Source organism: Struthio camelus, chromosome 3 (assembly GCF_040807025.1).
Source record: "Struthio camelus isolate bStrCam1 chromosome 3, bStrCam1.hap1, whole genome shotgun sequence".
NCBI classification, from domain to species: domain Eukaryota; kingdom Metazoa; phylum Chordata; class Aves; order Struthioniformes; family Struthionidae; genus Struthio; species Struthio camelus.
Window position 1 is genome coordinate 96,357,133 of NC_090944.1, and position 19,023 is coordinate 96,376,155.

Below are 19,023 nucleotides of genomic sequence, written 5' to 3' on the forward strand. Positions count from 1 at the left end.
CAGATATTATCCACCTCAGTATGAGTTCATCGTAGCTATATTACATGTGCTCCTAAATGGGAAGCCATTATACAAATGTAACAACTAATATGAGAAATAAAGGGGAAAAGATTACCAAATTATCTATGATTTTTTTTAAGCTGCAGTTTCAATAGCATTAAAAGAAATACATTGTTTCTAATATAATCTTGAAAACTATAACACTGCTTTATCCTGCAACCTCATCGTATGTTCTATATTTAGCGTCACTGAGCCCTGAGGAAGCCAAGGTGCAGGAACTCCAAGGACAACCTTTGCGCTGAAGGATAGCCCAAGATAATTCAATCACTGGTGCTCTGCATTAGTTTGAAACCCCAGTGTAATGTTACAGAATATAGGGCTATTTCTGACACTATTTTTAGATGCAAGGTAAAAGGAAAAGCGTAGATAGGAGGTAGAGCCAATGTATGCATTCGAAGCGCTCAAGAACAGAGAAATCTTTTCACATTAGGAAATTCTTAATTTTTTTTTTTTTGGTGAAACTTTTTTTTTGCATTTCCCCTCCAGACATTTTTAGGGTAATATGACTTACTGGTTGAATTAATTGAAAAACAGCAAATAGAAAATTCATAGCTATATTTAAGCATTGAAAATTTAGTAAGCAAAATTTCATATATCATCTCATAGGCTCTGGTCATGACTGCTTGTCATTAAGGATCCTATGGTATGGTCTGTGAAAATCCTGATCTCAGGGTGCGGCACATAGCTTCTGGCTCGAGTAACTCTACTACACGGCTGTCATTCAAGCAGCACGTCTGGCAAAGAAAAACCTCCATCCACAGAGCTGGCTGTGTTTTAGTAGCAAAGGAAGGGATCTCAGACAAGCAAGTTATCCTCCTTCGCTGCATGTGTGAGGCACAAGATGCACCCCAGGTTTATAAAGTTTCTTTTTAAAGGCTGAAAATAACTGAAACTTAGTAACAATATCAATAGAGCATTGGAACTCCCAAAGTAGGTTTTACTGATTTATTTATATTTTCCAGGGCACCAGTGCATAGACTTAAGTCTTAGCATGTAACCAAGAATTGCATTAACAGACAAACAGAATACACACCCTGTTCCCTTGTGCCATGGCAGCTTTACAGTAAGCAATGCGGAGCACAGCGGCAAAGTGCTACATTGTGAACTTCCTTTGCTGAAAGATTTCACGTTAAATTTACTGATCTTTTATGACAGAAGTAAAATGGAAGGCATTGCAGTTTGCTGTAATAACTTATCACACACATTTATGGGATCTTTTAAAATATGAAAGATTTCCTATGTTCTTCTGGTTCCTTTCAACACATTTTAATTGTGCATAAACACATATAAAACCACTGTCTGGCTTTCTCTGGGTTTGCAGCATGTCCTCATTAGCTGAAAGGAGATAATATTTTAAGCAGCTCTTGGAAAACCAGCTAGAAATGAGTCAATACGGTGTTACCATATATTATGGAGCTAGATGATGAATGTGAGTCAGTTTACTTTAGGTGACCCACTAAGAGGCACATTTACCATGCGGTGGAAGATGCTCTGTTTTCCCCAAGCAGCACACCAATCTTCAAGCAATAGCTGCTCCCGTGCTGCGACTGAGAACACTCAAAAGAGCTACGAGAAGAAGAGAACCCCAGCGCGGTCCTCACGGAACGCTTCTCCTCCACGCTCTCCTTGTCCGTGAGCCGTCTCGACTTGGCCGGCACCTCGCCCGGGCACAGGACGTTAGTTCAAACCCGCTCCCGAGGCGCGACCGGAGGGGTCGAGCCCCGCCGCGCCGCCTGCCGCCCCGCTCCGAGCGCCGAGCCGAGCCGAGCCGGGCCGAGCCGAGCCGGGCCGGGCCGGGCGGGGCCGCCCCGTGAGGTCAGCGGCGGGCGGGCCAATGAGCGGCGGCAGCGCGGCCGGGAGCCGGCGGAGCGCAGGGCGCCCCTCGTGCGGCGGCTGCATGGGGAGGGCGGCGGCGGCGGCGGCGGCGGCGGCGCGGGGCGGTCGGGCACGAGCAGCGGGCGCGGGGCGCGGGCGCGGGCGCGGGCCCCCCGCGCGCCCCCGCCGGCCGGGGCGCCGCCACTGAAGGGGGGAGGCGCCGCCGCCGGTGCTGCTGCTGCTGCTGCTACCGCCGCCGCCCGGCACAGGTGCGGCCGGAGCCGCCGGGTGCGGAGCGCCCTCCTCCCGGCCGGGGATGCGCCGGCCGCCGGCGGCGCGCCGCCCGTGGGAAGCGCGCTCCTAACGCCACCTGGACGCCGCGCGCCGGGAGCGCCCGGCGCGGTGCCGGCGGCAGGAGGTGGCTCGGGAGGAGGCGGACGAGGCAGGTAGGAACGGGAACACCGGGCTGGGAGGTTCGCGCTGCTTTTTGTATGTGTGTCTGTGTGTTCCCCCCCCCCCCCCCCCCCCGCCGTGTGTGCATGAGTGGAGCGCGTGCGGCGAGAGCTCCCCACGGGGAAAAGTTGCGGGGACGGTCCCTGCGGCGAGGGGCCGCGGCACCCGGTGCTTGTTGCTCCCCGGCCACCGCCGCCTCCGGGCAGTGTCGGGGGTCGCTCTGGGGGGCGGCTGCGGTGTAGCTGCGGCGGGGCAGCCCTTTCCCCCCGGGTGCCCCCGGCGCCCACGCTGCCGGGACGGCGGGGCGCGGTGCCGCTCCTCAATCCCCCAACGTCGAGGAGCTGAGGCCGCGCAGCCTTGGGGTGCGCGGAGCCCCGCGGGGGAGGCGGGCGGGCAGCGCCAGCCCCGCAGCGCGGCCGCAGCCGGCCCCGCGGCTTGGCCGCGGTGCCCCCGGTGCCGCGCAGGGCAGCGCGGGTTGCGCGGGAGCCGGGGCTTTGGTGGGGCGGCGCTGGGAGGCATCGGTCGGCAGGGCGCGCCGTGCCCCGCGCACGCCCCGGAGCCGCTGGCGTCCGAGTCTTTGCTGGGAAACGGAGTTAGCCCTGTTGCCTTCTGCGTGGGAATCTCGGAGCCGAGAAGCCCCGGTGTATTCGTGTGCGCGGGGCTGTGTATCCGCCCGTGCGGCTCCAGGCTTCCGACCGCCTGTGATGACTTTTGGAAAAATGAGGATCGCAGTCAATTTTTGCGCTGCCCATATATAGAAGTAGCCTCCGACAGAAGAACTGGAACTTTGGTATCGCTGACACACCTCGAGAAACTTTTAAAAAGGCGAAGAAAAGCCAGGAAGGTGGCGATGATAGACCAGTCCTGAGGATGTTTTTTGCGGGGGTGAAACACGGCTATGTGTTTGTGCCCTACATCGACTGAAATGTATTTTTTTTTTTAAATATATCAAAGCTGGTGAATGATACACTGTTTTTATTTTGTCCCTATCCGTATGTTTAATTTGACTGCTTAGTTTGCCTACTTGTGTGGGACCAGACTTGCAGTAGGTAATGTTGCTATTTCCAGAATGGAAGCCCAGTTTGGTAGCTTTCAAAAATGTGCCTCAGCATGGAAGCAGTTGCTTGCACAGTAGCAATTTTCCCTGGCGTGAAAGCAGTGTTGCAGGGATTTCTGCTGTTGCGTGTCCTGAGACATCTTTGTCTTTGTCTCTCTCTCTCCCTCTCTTTCTCTCACTCTCTTTCTCTCTCTCCTTATTTTGTTCTTTTGAGAAAGTAGTTCTTTAATTACCAGAGGCTTTTACATGTAGATTGTTGCCCTGGAGAGCAATATGAAGACTATTTTTTCAGTTCTTGGTCTCAAAGGAAGGTATTTTTACTTTAGTGCCATGTGCCTATTAACAGGGTGACTTCAACTTTAGTGAAGAATGGTTGACTTGAACTGAAACACTGAAAACCATTCCCTTGGACTATTTTGAATATTTTCCTGTTTTGCTGGATGATAGAAGCAAGGCAATGGAATACTCCAGGGATAATCTAGTACAAAATCCATCTGATTTACTGCCAGCTTTATCAAAACAGGTTTCAACTTTTCTTCATTTCTTCTACCAGCTGAGCTCTCCCACCAAAACCAGAAATTTGGTTTTCATGTGTCATTCAGAAGAAATACAGCCTAATTTTGCATCTCACAACAGTTTCAGTAATAATTAGTGTCATTTTTACATAGATGAGTAGTAACTTTCTGGAAGGAGTTGAATTACATACTTTATATCATATATCTGCATAATGTCAAGAGAAATGCCTTGCAATTTCAATTACTGAAAGAAATTCAAATTTCATCTTATTAGCAATAGAGTCTGCATTCAAGAACTTATCACATATTCTGGAGTAGTGGTCTCAGAAGTTGGTCTTCACCACGAAAACCTACTGTGACCATGTGAAACATTGCAAATGCAGTACTCGAGGATGTCCTAAATTTCATATTTATAAATTAGTGTTAAGTATTGAGATACCTATATTAATTTGTAAGCTGGTTAAAAAAAATATTTCATATATGCCTATTTTAGTTGTAAAGCAGTAACTGTAGCTTTAGAATTATTCTAGCTCACTTTCATTGCACTAATAGTTGGGTTTAGTCTGTTATATATGTTTTCAGAACGAAATCCTGAAATGCTTAAGGAAAATCTTCTGATGACTAAGGGTGGAAACTTCTCCTACGTAGATACTACAACATTATGGTTCTCATGTTCATGCTTTCCCTCCTCCCTCAGCCTTGATTTTAGCAGAAGAAAGCTTAAATGCATGCTTTTTGTATCGGCAATTATCGTGCTTACACAATATTATGCTGCTGAAGGAGGAAGGGGAACTGGTGCAAAAGGTGTCTGACACTAGAAGAAAGTTTGACGTGATTTGGATGATCTTAAGTAATTTTGACCATTATGAAATAATAGCATATTTGCCAGTAAGATGAGATTGTACTCGGAGGAGATGTGGTGCTTAGAGGATGAGGCAAAATAGCTGTGAGGTGTTTGAAAGCAAAGAAAGCTCTGCTGGGTACGTGTAAATGCATGGGTGCTGGATTTAGTACATAATATGACAGAACAGTTTGCTAATACTGTTAATATCCTTCACTGTAGTGGCAGTTTTTCATTTAATGAAGACATAAAACTAGGCTTTAAAATAATGAGCAATAGGGATACGAATATGTGGGGGAAAGATACGCGATGCCATCACTATCAATACCCTCAGCTATATTCAAGTACCTTAGTTTGTGAATGTATAACAAGTGTATTGCTTTTAATTCCAAGCTAGCAAAGCAACTAAGAGCCTCCCAACATTGGAAGTTACCTGTTTTGCAAATACTTTCAATAGTTTTGTTACATCCTCCATTACTTTGTTCTGTGTTTTTCGTCAGTAGAGGCACTTCACTTCTACCAGTCTACATGGTTGCTGTAAAGCATGAAACTCTGCCAGTTTGACATCCTGGTAGGGTATGTATTGAGTGGTGTTCTAGACAAACAAGAATGTTAGGTATGACTCACAGTTCATCAAATAAATAGTATTGCAGAATACGAACTGGAATATGTTGCTGGTAGTGTGGGTTCACTGCAATAAGTGATTTTAGTATAAGCCTTGTATACCATATTTAGATTGGGAATTCATCCTCCAGGAGTTGTTTATGTTTTGTTTTTGTTTTAAGAGAGGATAAATACGTGCTGCAACACTTTCTGCTCCTTGTGTCTTGGTTGAGTGCCACAGGAACATAGCCCTCTGAACGTAAGTCTGGCTAGTAGATTCAGTGAAGGTAGGGAAAAGCCATTCTCTTGAATATAAATTGATGAAATTACTGTCTATAAAAATAGGAGAGGATGGAAGATTAACCTCCTCACCTATTCGGAGTATGTGATTTCATGGTCAAGGTATGAATTAGTGTAAAGGAAGATAGGTTTAAGTGAATTTCTTCATTATATGTTTGCAAACTGAAGGCAATTTTTTTTTAATCTTCCAACAACAGGAAAGATGGAATTTATAATACAAATGATAACTGTTCAGTTATTTGAATGAGAGTTAGAGGCAGTTTGATACCCTGTAAATTGACCTTAAGGGACATAGATTCAGAGAAGCATTTGTACATCTACACTGTAGGTTATGGGAATGCATTTTGCTGGATGTGATTGACAAATGCAGTCCCTTGTCAGTGTCTGTCTTCTGCGCTTTCTTTCTGTGGTTGGAATAAAACAAAAATGCAACTGCTTCTTCTATAAAACTTTTATGCAAGCAAGCACAGTGATTTTTGTCCATGCAGTTCATGTAGCCAGGTGCAATATATCTGTGTAGCCACGTTATTGGAGATCTCTGCACAGACCTATCATTTGCTAATTTGACGAATTGTTGTTGAGGGCATTATGTCTGGTATGGATTGCCAGGATGTTGTGGCTGCTTTGCTACTTTGTAGCAAGTTCGTGTTAGTGCAGTGAAAGCAACTGAACGGTCCAGACACAGTAATCAATTGATAGGATTATGCTTTATAGTGAGTACTTCTGATTGTTTGTTTGTTTATTTTCTGAATGAGAAACCAGTATGATGGTGGATAAGGATAATCTCCTGGTGTGCTTATTTGATAATCTATCCTTCTGGATCCCAGAATAACCGCATGGAAAAAAAGAAATGCAAAAGTTTAGAATATGAAGAAGCCAGAGGTTTCTTTCTTGTTCTATGAATTTATAGAGAAAGGAAGAACTTGGGTGGAAAATATTTACACACACACACACACACACACACACACACACACACACACACACTATATATATATCTATATATATATATATATATAAATTGCTCGATGTTTCTGCTATATCACTCTATTGACGTGCCTCCCTCCTGTTAAAGAAAAAGATCTAATCTCAAGGCGTGTGGGTCGGCTGTGGTGTTTTGTGTAAAGTCATGTTTGCCTGTACAGCTGTAGCTGTGTTCAGGTGTACCATCCTGCCTCCTGCTCCCTCCTTTGACAGCGTAAGTGTACAGGGGCCAGGTATGAGGGACTCTGCTGTGGCCTTGGAGCCCCTTGGGAGCTCTGAAGAGACCTCTTTGCAAGTCAGGTCTGCAAAAGCTTGGCTACACACGTTAGCTCTATGAGGGTTGATGTGACACTAGTTTACAACTGCATCATTTCCTTATGAAATAAGGAAATTTACTGAGTTTAGAAGTTATCGGGATGTGTGTGGTTGCAGAAAATACATTATTAAGACAGTAAAATAACACATCTACGAAACCTTACCAAATATTTAGTGAAAAAGCAAAGTGTTGTGCTTCCTCAGCCTTGCATTATAAACAGTAATGCAGAGCCCTACCGTTCTTTATAAAATAGAAATAATAAATCAAGCCTAAAATAAAGAGAGAGACAACCCTCTCTAAAACCTTAACTGCCTTGGAGAGAGTACTGGGCTATGGCAAAACCAAATAATTTGGTAAGATAATAGCAATCTTAGTGTAATCTTTTAATTAATCTTTTGGTTTCATGCAACTTGGAAAACATTTATCAGCTTCATGGCTATTACCCGGGAATGAAAGAGAGAGAGTAGGTCGTTCTCCTGAAGCAACATAGCTGCTTTTTCTAAAACTGTAAAAGAAAGGCCTCTGTGAAACATTGAAATACCAGTGTCAAATCTGTGGAGAAAAGTGTTAAATTTCCCTTCCATATGCTAATCCAGAGCAGTTTATCCCACAGGATGCTGTTACGTATGAAAGCATACACGTCCCCATCTCCTTGTAGAACTTTCTGAAACTGTGTTTTGGGGTATTAAGGCAGCAAGACTGAACATACAGAAGCATGAAATGTACAATATGCATATAGAATTTGATGACACAAAAGGACTGGTTTTGCAGCTGCAAGCTCTATAGTGGTCATCTGTGCAAAATCTTACTATGCTTTTTTGATCAGAAGCCTTTCAGTCTTGTCCCGTGTTTCTTTAGTAAAGAGATTAATAGTACTAGTTGCCACTTCTTTTATTATTAATTTTTGAATCAACACAAAATATTGCTATAGCAACAAATCCTTCCTAAATTCACTGCAGACAATTAGCAGAAGAATTCAATCTCGGTGTACACAAGCACAATAGTAAGAACTATTTAGAGGAATATGGATTTTTTTTTTTCTTTTTTTAAGAGAAATAACACAGGCACTCAAAACTGTCGTGGAAGAACAGAACTTGAACGTTTTCAGAATTATCTATTATTAGGCATTCCTAATGGCTGTGCAAATGTGTATACTTGTTCTAACCGGATAATTATAGCATACTGTTTGTCCCTCAGAGGTAAGATGCATCACCCTGTGAAATAATCTGCAGATCTCCATCTGTAATAAAGATATTTCATTGTAAGACTGTATCTTTTCTCAAAGGATGACTCTCCTTAAGCCTAGACAGTGGATGTGTGGTAAACCTTAAATCTTAAATAGGCTTCAGGAATAGCTGGATATTAAACAATCCCAATTTATGAAGTCAGAATTAGGTACTGCTTTGTCTCATCTTTCTGCCCAGCTGAAGCATCCCTCTCTCTTTCTCTCTCTCATCTAAATAAAGAGTATTGCTATTTGCATTTCATCTTATGAGGCCTCTGAATAATAGGCAGACAAGGGAAGTTATATATATGGGCATATAGCAGGTGGCATAAGTAGGGTGTGAAGAGGCCAGACACCTGCAGAGCAGTGAAGAAAAGGAGCTTTCCTGCACTATGAATCTGTGACTGGTGCCATGATCTGTGACAGGTTTTGGGGTAGTGAAAGTTTATAAATTTGCAGGGGGAACTAAGATTTTTAAGGATGCTGACTGGAGTGGAAGAAGGCTATGTGAGGAGAGAGCCTAAGGACAGGGAAGGCTTACAACAGGAAAACGACGAATTAAGGAAATGCAGAGGAAAGTCAAAGGAGAACTAGTGCTTGTAGGAGGGAAGTCTGGAGGATCTATCCCCAGAGCCTGCAACTCTTATATGTATGTGTGTGTGTATATATATATATATATGTATATGTATATATAGAGAGAGAGAGGATAGGAAAAAGAAGGATGGAGGACGACCCAGAAATACAGAACAGTAGGATCCTGGGTGCTGAGGGAAGATGATGCCTGTGGAAGAGATCCTGGGAAGGAAGTGGTAGGCTTTGAGGGAGGACAGTGGCTGGACAGGCTCTCACTTCACCTCCCGCAGCTGGTGGCTTGTTCATAATATTCCATCAGCGGATGTCAAGGCTGACTCTTCTGTAGAGTTTAAAGATATGTTTTCTTATGTTTAACTCCACCCATCCACCCAAAAGCACCTTTTCTGATTCTCCTGACCAGACTATTAACCTTGTGAGCAATAATCAATAGAACACAAATATTAAAAGCAGTTTTTTGGAAGGCCACAGCCTCGCAGCTTACTCTTGTCAAAACACTTCCTCTCGTGGAGCCTTTTGCATAATATCAAAGTCACCATCTTCAAGTGGTCAAAGTTTTACGTTGTATCTCTTGGTTATTCCTTTCATTAGCACAGAAATCTGGCTTTGTTAACTGAGAAATCTTAAAGAAAATCTTTAATCTGTAATTAAAGCTAAAGGAGCATTACAGTAGACTATAGTGAAGAAATGCTGGGAGTCTTTTACCACCAAGATTATTGGAAGGCAGTTGATCTCTGAGTTTTGTTGTGTAAATACCTTTGTGAGACACCTTCCATAACAGGCATTTTAGCAATAATGAGAGAATGAGCAAAGCCATATTGTTGAAATGGGCTCTTAAGGAGCCATTAGAAATGAAGAGTTGGTGTCTTGTCTTGCATCTTCAGCTGCTGAGGTAAATTCAGGGGGATCTAAATCTACTAAGGAGCCTTGGTAGAGGTATTTGTATATGTTGATGTTGTTTGAATTGTTTTTCTAGTTACTGTTCTCTTGGCTGTTGGATTTCCTTTGGAAAGAGATAAAAAAAAAAAGTTCACCCTTTAAGGAAAGGACATTGATGTTGGTGGTCTTTGGAAGACAGAAAAAGATGATCTCCAGTCTGCCTGAAGTCTATAAAATTAACAAAGAAAGCCCTTAGAAAAAGCTCTGTTGAAGGAAAGGAAAAAGCCTACGCTGAAGTAGAAAGTTGAATGAACTAACCTTCAAATGGATGTGGAAGAGAGGCAGGAATACAGCTCTAGAGGAAGAAGGTTGTGTTGTAGAAAATACTTACTAAAAACAATGTTGTACAATGCAGAGGGAGCTAATATAAACAGGAAAGCAATGAGAATACTTTGTAGCTACGTTTCTGGAAACTGCAGTTGTGGAGTCAATAGCTAGTGATGACTTGGTAGACAGAGGTATTGGTTCTCCTTTTCCTTGTCCTTAGAGTGCAGTGTGATAAGGGAATGCATCAACAGAAGTGGAGACAGCATTAAGCTTGGTTATTGATAGACAGTCATAGGTGTGCAGTTGACTATCAGATTTTTCCTTTTCAGTCACACACAGAGTTTTCACTGAAAGAACAAGGCCATGTAGGACTTCCAAATACCACCAGCAATGACTGTTACTTTTCCTCCCGTTCTCTATCTCCATCCAAAAAGTTTGGTTGCGTTTTGTAACAGCAAATACATGGAAGAGGCAGATACTTGTGAAGATGAACTATACTTTTTAGAAGAAGCATATGATGTTTATGCCATTCACCGCTAAGTCAGTAATATTCATTCTCACTCTACTTGATGAAAGCTGTGTTTATGTGTTAAAGGGAATGTTAAAGTGGCAAAAATGGGCAAGCAAGATTGAAAAAAGGTTTATAAAAAGAATAAGCTTTTTTCATATTTGAAAGGAAAATGGTAGGAGATACAAATACTCAAAGCGGGTTTAATACGTAGAAAACTTTCAGTCAAGTGTCTCTAAAGACTGAGTGCCTAAGACGCGATTGTCTTCTACTGCAGCATGCCTAGGAATTTCTGGTTTTCTTCTGCAGCTGTCTTAGCGTGGGCACTTCTCTCTTGAACTAAATTCTCATGGATGGAAGAGCTAGCAGCTAAATTTCTCATGCTGAAAACACCTGGTGTAACTTGGTTCTTCTTCTGGGGCTACAATACCAATTTGTGTGAATTTGGGCAAAAAAACTACTGTGATTCTCTTTAAGGATTACCTCCAAATGCTTTGGGAACTGGTGAGTTTTTGTACTGATTTCAAGGTCATATCCAGAAATCAAAGCTATCTGATGCTTGTTTTAAAGGTAAAATTATATTAAAACTTTCATTCAATTCCGAATTCCGTTATTATAAACATGGAGATTAAACTTTATATGAGCTACTTTTAATTAAAAAAAAAAAAAATCCCCACAACTTAAGTCAGTGATCCATGATGAAAAGCACGTTCTTGCAAGCCATGAAGAAAACAGTTTTAAAGCTTTTTATCTGTCCAGTTTGGGGAAGAAAAATGTAATTTGTCGTATTCATTTCTACATTCAGTAGGAAGTATTGCCATCCATGAATAAAATGTTGAAGCTGAATAGGTAGCAAAATTTTTACTAAGGTATATTAGTTTGCTTCTTCCACAAATAACAATGTTAAATTATAAGTTGAAAGTCATTATTCTGGAAAGCTGTTCCCTTTAGGAAGGCTAAGCAAGCATGGATTTAGCTCTATGGATTTGTACTAAATGCTTTCTTGAATTAGGATTAAAAAAACAATAGATGTAGGACACACAAACACTCATTTAAATGAGCATGTGTTGAGTCTGTCATCCAGAAATGTGATCCAATAAATAGGTACTTTGTGAAGAATTACACGCTGGTGCTGTTCAAGGCACTTGTGAGCAAATCTGCTGCTGATGTAAGCTGCCAGGAGCTGCTTGAGCCACTCTTGAGATATGAGTATGGTCAAATCTAACTTTTAAGTTCCTAAAATAGCAGAATGGGGATTATGGGACTTTTGTATGCTGACAGCAACAGTAAAGAGACCCATGAAGATGCAGAGTATATCTGTAGATGCTGGGGCCTAAGAAAGTAGATATAATCTTAGCAGGGCTTCGTTTAAAAGAAAATAATATGCAAAAAGCACGTTTATTTTCTCTCCCTCAAGGGTTGCCCACATACATAATTCTGACGTGCTATCATAGCTGCCAGTCAAGAAAAAAGAGCTTCAAGGAGCAATAAATACTGCTCAGATTTGTGTCTCCAAGAAGAAAATGGTGGAATTAAACTTTTGTGAAATGATTTGTTGCATACTAAGTACTTTTTAACGTAGCTGCATGTCTTACATCCCGCAACCTGTCAATATTAGCACACACAGGTGTTATCCTTGTTATATCACTTTGTAGCTTTCTGTGGTGCAATGACTTGTATGGAGGCCAGTACCTTTCTCCACGTCAGCTCTCATCAGCTCATTTCACTTGATATGGCAGGGTTGGGTGTGATGTGTGTTTTTTTTTTTTTCCTTTGTTTTTGTAGCAGTGCTTCAAATTCACAGAAACTTATTGCTATGTAAGCTGGTTTTGGTCAGGTTTTTTTGTTTTTGTTTCACAGACTTGCAGTGGTAGAGGTCAGAAGATGCCCCTTGAGATCATCTGGTCCAACTGCAGCAGGGCTGGCTAGAGCAGGTTGCTGAGGATGTTGTCCGATCAGGACACTTCCCAATAATAAAGCTTCTATTTTACAAGAGCCATACAGTTTAGCTTCCCCTCCTTCTCTTAAAATGCATCAAGCTTACTCTTTTTATGGCTGTTATGGATAGCAAAGGTTTTTTTTTTTTTAATAACATATACTTTTGTTGTTATGAGGTAGGAACATTCCTTGATATGACTTATGTAATGAGACGGGGAAAAAATTATTTGCTTTGTGTATTGATTTATATGACAAGAGCACTTGAATGCTGAGAATGCTTTTGTCATCACCTCTTGTAGCATTGTGACTCGCATGACTTTGGTCCTGCGTTTTCTATTGCAGTTGGAGTCATGTGCTGCGAGGTTATAAGGATAATGTTTCCAAGTAGTAATATTGGGCATGTTAGAAAACTGAATTTCAAGGTTGTTCCTTTTGACTATGCAGAATTTTTTGTATACTGTATGTTTGAAAGTTAGGGTTTTTTAAAAGTAGTTATCTTCCATCTTTTTTGTTTGTCTTTTACTGTACAAAAATAATTCTTGATTAAACTCTCACTGTGTCTTTTAATTGATAATGCTGCTGACTCTGATCTCAATGAAAAAAAGGAGGAGGTATTGGGAATCCATTGATGACTGGATTGAATCTGCCTAAACTATTAATTGTGCCTATATAAACTAAATTTGAGCCTACTTAAACTATTAATTTGATTACTGCAGGCACTATGAGAAGCGTTGGACCTAATTCACAGTCAGTCCCAGGTTAGCGTCTGCAGTGTAGGGAAAGAAAAAGGTGGATAGTATGATGTTTCTGGTTTCGGCTTCTGCCAAAAGCATTTCTCTAAGAAAACTGAGAATTCTCGTGATTGAGATGGTAAGTTATGTTTGGGCCTGAATTTGTAAACTAGAAAATTGTAGTGACCTGTCCCCCCTCCCAACCCCGAGTCACTATGTGAGGTTGTTAAGGATGAGCAATGAACAGATGCAAAAAAGCTTCACTGTTGTCCTCTGCTAGCTCATATTCAAAAAGTTAAACTTAAAAAGGTAAGACATTAACAAAACTGCATTATAAAAATGTTCATAAATTGAATGATTGAATCTGTACACCATTTAGCTGTGCTCATATATAATATTTTTATATCTATTTTAACAGTATTGGAAATATTCATAATGATGTAGGGTGAAATCTAGCACCACTGAGATGAAAGATGGTTTTTGGCTTTGTATTTGGACAAACCGAGATTTCATTTCAATCTGCATTTCACTTTCCCTTTCAAACTTGGACAGTGAAAAGTAAAACCAATGAATATAGTTTATCCGCTCAGTTTTACTTACAGATTTTCTTTATAACGTTATTTGGAGTTTTCCAACAGCAGTAGTTAAAAATGCCCCTTGCCTATCTCTCCTCTTTTCTTTTTCTATTAGACAACACTATCCTCTCCTGATTAAAATGGAACAGAAATGTGAATTGTAGAAATACCTGCCTGGACTGTCTCCTCCTGGCCAGTGAGATGAGTAAAGTGTACGTGTACAAAACATACTTCAAGGCCTGTCCTAATCAACTTAAGCAAAATAAATTGAAATAAATATCCCCAAACTATTTGCAGCAGTTAATTTATATTAATTTAAATGAGATTAAACCTATAATACGTGTAGCTACCTTCATGTGAGGATAAGCTTAAGCAATATTCTTCCTCTGATCTTAGCTCAGAGCAGCAACCAGGCCAGAGCCCTTCATTTGAAAACCATTAATTTCCTTTCTGAGTTTCTAGTCTCTTTTGTCCTGATTGGTTCTGTAATTCATTCAAGTGTTCATGCTTGTATGTTACTTACAAGTTTGGGTCTGAAGCAGTGAGCAATATATATTAAGAATTTTGGAGAATTCTTGTGAGAGTTGTGGAACTGGTACAAATGTTCAAAACGACTAATTAAGCATAAAATCATAAGAATAGAAATTGTTGTTCAGAGCTTCAGGTGAGGAAATTGTTTTTTTTCCCTGTGATTGCTAGAAAGTAAATGAGAAGACACAAGTCATTGGGGAAACTTGAGTAAAATGGCATGCAGGGAATAGAGTTGGGGTACTGCAGAATAAACCTCATTTGTATTGTGCAGGTAAAGCTAAGAAAGTCATATTCTGAATTGACTTGCGTAAGTGAAATGTCCTTGTTAAAGTACTCCTATAACAAGAATAGGATTAATTATGGATTTGTGATGTCTTGGCATTTTATTTTTTTCAGCAAGATTCACAATGAGAAAATGCTGACTGAAAGTAGAATAATATACAGCAAGACGATGAGTTTATATCAGTTAATTGTATGACTCCTTTGCATGTTAAGCATTCTTCAGCAGCTTAAACTGAGTGTTTCAATGAAATTAGTAGATTGCTAGATTGTACCATTTAGTAGCAAGGTAGGTTCCCTTTACCTGGATTTTGTGCAATATTAGTTGACGTGTTAACGTAGATGTCACAGGGACATCATGTAAGTACTTGGAAATGGCTTCAGTAGTTAATGTAGCTCAGAATGCTTTTGAATGGATAAATTACTACAAGTTAAAGCCTTGCACAGTCAGCTACATGTAGTAAAGTAGGTATTGAGTATTTGTTAACTTGTAGAGAAGTAATTTAGTTAAACTTCACATGGCTATCAATTTAAATTTGGGATTTAGGCAAGTAAAAAGTAAAAACTCGTTAAAATATAAAACTAAAGGCACTTAAGGATCCACACTGTTGCTGGAGGATATGAAGTTGGATGTGTACAGTGTGTTTGACTGAAGGGCTATGTTTTGTCTTTGTATGTAAGTGCAAATACTATGTGCAAATGGTGAGACAGCTATAGAAGTTATAGATTGTTAACATTTCACGTTGAAGAGCTTAATACAAAGAAACGTGGCCTCAGTGCCGCAGTGGATATGAATTAGCCAAGTCCTATTAGCTCTCATTTACTTATAACAATTTTCTAGCTCCTCTAAGTTGTTTTTCAGTTTTGCTCAGCACATCTCGTATGTGTGCTCGTGTTTTGCCAGCTCTGAGAATTTTAGATAGCTCTAGCTGAAATTTTTTAGGCCCCTGGGAAGAAAGTACATGAAAAGGCATGACATAAATGGGCTGTCTATCAGCACAGCTCCATTTCCACACTGCTGGTGTCCGATGCTTCCGCCTTTGTTCTATGTTGTTTCTTGATCTTGCAAAATGGAAGTTACTAAAAATGTCAGCTGAGTGTTGCAGTTTTCACATTGGAAAAGCAAGTGCCTATTCCAATTATTCTCTTATGTTTTAATCAATAATTTTCCCTGAGTTTTGAAGTCCTGTGTTGGTATTTGTAAGCTTTGACTGCCAATCCAATAGTTTGGGAGTTCTTTGATGTTGTTGTGATAATAGCTGGACTTAAATGTGCAAAATTTCATATGCTACAAAGCAACTTTATTGTTCAGTACAGAAGCCTGAGAGAAATAACTCCGGATCGAGGAATTTGTATACTCTTCTGAGGAAGCCCTTTAAAAATTAATTAGCCAACTAGCTGCAATCAAAGGAACTTTAAATGATTTTTTCTGGCATGACCAGTGGATCTCACGCCAGTTCCAACCATATTTCAATCTCAAACAATTTTAACCTGTTAGGTTAGGCAGTAGATGGACACAGTACTGTCTGATTTTCCTTTTATTTGTGCTACTGGATTTCCCGTTTACTCTTCCTATTATTTCTCTCTAGTTAAAATTTGGAGAAAGCACAAGTGGACAGTTATCTGACCACAGAGACAGGCTAGCCACGCAAGGAGAGTTAAAAGCTTATAATACATTTGGTCAATGGGGAGGAGATGGGGGAAATTTAAGTGTAAATAGTCATGGACTTGAAATGGCTGTGCTTTAAAATTTCAGCATTAACATTATGCCTTGAATATCTGGATAGATGTTTTTAGTTTCCATGAAATAGAAGTTGTCTGTTTGTGAGGGAGTGGGAGCTGGGAGGCAACGAAAGATGTGAGCTAATGGCAAATACTATTGAAATAGTTAAATAGAGTGTACTCCCACCTCTAACTTGGACGCACAGGCGCCTCTCCATGAGGGAGAAATGTCAAAATTAGGCTTCTGGAAGTCTTCCTGTGTAATTTTAACATGAGTCCATCTTGGTGGGACACAGCTGTATCTTGATACACTTGTAAGCTTGTAAACCCCTGGGTACTAACAAATCATTTATGCAAAGGGGGTTTCATTTCTGCCCTCTGTTCAATAAAAATCTATTTCAATAAAAACTCATTTGTGGAGTGGGGGAAGGGAGGTAAAGCACGTGCCTAAATCTGTAGTGGTTAGTTCCACGGGCTGCTGCTGCTGAGGTTGGTGGAGCAAGCTTTTTTCCAGGTACTCTCTTAGAGGAAGTAGTTTCAAAATGGGTTTCCAGTCTTCCAGCCATCTGTCAAAGACATATTCTTGGACGTATTAGTTATTTCTGAGGTTGTAGTGTATTTCTCACTCAACTATAATTCCATGCTAGTTAAAGATTTTCCTCCAGCAGAGTTGCTGAAAAAGTGTTTAATGAGAAATTAAAATCAGTGCTGCTAGAGAGAGAGTTCATTTCATCATGAACATGGACTACGTTCAGTATGGTAAGTATGTTACTGGAGAGAATTGTGTATGCTGGGAAGAATGAGTTTGGGGGTATGCGTGTGGACTAAGACCTCTGGGGGCTCTAGAGGAGAAGAGTAGAATTAGGTTGGTATTGGAAGATTATCAATTTTCTTTATACAAAGAGACAATATTTTATTTCCTCCCCTCCCTTACAATCAAGGACACTGCATCAGTGGGGAATTTTCTAGCTCGTGGTAATCACGGTGTCAGAACAGTTCTAAGCTTGGTAGATTGGCCAGTGCTCTTCTGCCCAGTAGCTGTTGCTGCAGTCAGGGTGGACAGAATTGCTCCCTACGTTCACACAAACAGAGTCCGTTTCTTCTCTGTTTGAGAGCCTGTTCTTTGCGGAAGGGATCCCTCTGGTGCAGACCATTTCTCCACCAGGAGCACGGTAGTCTGGCAAGCTAGCAGAAAGAGTGAGAACATGGGCACGAACTGCCAGACCGTCACAGTCCATTAATTTTACCTTAATTATACTTTGGCCCATGGTTAATACAGGACAGAGCTGTCTGGCCACGTTATAGATCATGCTGAATATTGTACAATGACAAGTACAACTCCTCTGAGTCATTTTGACTCCATGGCTTAAACAATCATTGTTTAAACAGGGTAAGGGAACTGTTTATTTAAAAAATGTTTCCAAGAAGTCCTAATCCCCCTTTGGGGTAAATGGAAGAGTTTCTGCTACAAGATTACTTTTAACTGTGGAAAACAGTCACGTTGAATACCGAAAAGGAAACAGAAAAGATAAGAGCTGTTTTGCTTCCTCAGCAAGTCAAGTGACAAAATTTCTTTGGATTGGGTAGATGTGCCAGTTCTTTTCAGCCCAAGGGCTGAGCAAGAGGTCAGTAAACGAGTCAATCAGTGTAAAAGTGTGTGCGTGAGCCGGAGGAGTTATCAGCAGGAGACTTCTGACTAGAAGTGCTTAGCAGAAGCCTAAGTAGCCACAACATTCGCTAGATAAAAAGGGAAGAATCAGTAACTTAAGATAGGTCATGTATTCACCATAGAGAGTAGTATCGTATACTTTGTTCTGAGGAGTTTTGAACACAGTGTTACTCATTTCCCAGGAGACTGTCCCAGACATCAGACCGTGCTGGTCTGCAGCGCTCGCAGGTTATGCATGATGTATAACCAGCTAGCGTCCACCTGGGCAAGAGCTGCACCCTTGGTGTCACATCCCTCTTTCCTCCTAACTGGCTGTCCTGAGAGCAAGTTAGATGTTTTCTTTCTCCCTGTATTTTATACTACACAGGATAGCTTCAGCGGAAGGGTCCCGTGATTCTCATGGCAAGAACTGCACTGGAGTCACGTGTGGGGGGAGAGCCAAGAGATTTAACTACTCTACCTATATTCAACAGTGTGTAAGTATGTGTATATGCTGCTTATGGCTGCCCACCCTGCTGCCACTGCAGTGGTGGCTGAGCAGCCCTTCAAGTGTCACACTTTATCCTGATGTTTTCAGGGGAGCTGAAATTGCTGCTGCTCTGCCTGAAAGCGTTCGACTGAAAAATGCAGAAATCCTGGAGCTACCTCACGAGTAGCTCAGCTGTCGGTGCAGCAAAGGAAGGAGTACAGCTGCACCTGACAGCCTCGCTCCGAGTTGTTCATCATTCAAAGCCTTTGCAAAAAGCCCTGCCAGGGAAAACATTAAGGTCTCAAACTCTGAAATATTCTCGGGAAGTCAGAAATGCATACTCGAACCCACAGGTTCAATTTCTCCCCCTACCCCGACTCTGAAGGATCCCATTCAGCCTGCGTGACAATTGCAGCTCCTGAGCATAGGGTTTTCTTTCAGACCTAGGCATCTACTTTCATGCCTTTTTTTTTTTTAGTTGGTTTTTGACAGAAGATGGTTCAGTTTGATCTCTGTTTTGCCAGAAAAACTGGAACAATAGTAATTCAGGTTGAACTAAAAAAGTTAATTTAAAAAAATCAGTTGGCTTCTGTTTTATTTAAAACACAAGATTAATACCTCAGAGTTTCTTGTATGTT

The 19,023-nt window shown here is 41.3% G+C and overlaps 1 protein-coding gene across 2 annotated transcripts in view; it reads left to right on the top strand.

Annotated features, from left to right (window-relative positions):
- The first annotated feature begins 2,246 nt into the window (after positions 1 to 2,246).
- CHRM3 (cholinergic receptor muscarinic 3) overlaps positions 2,247 to 19,023 on the top strand; it is a 278,715-nt gene continuing 261,938 nt past the window's right edge. The window contains exon 1 of one of the 2 annotated variants that reach the window (XM_068936459.1): positions 2,247 to 2,321. The gene's annotated coding sequence lies outside the window, so the exon portion shown is untranslated. The remainder of the gene's footprint in view (positions 2,322 to 19,023) is intronic. The other variant, XM_068936461.1, reaches the window with a different exon arrangement.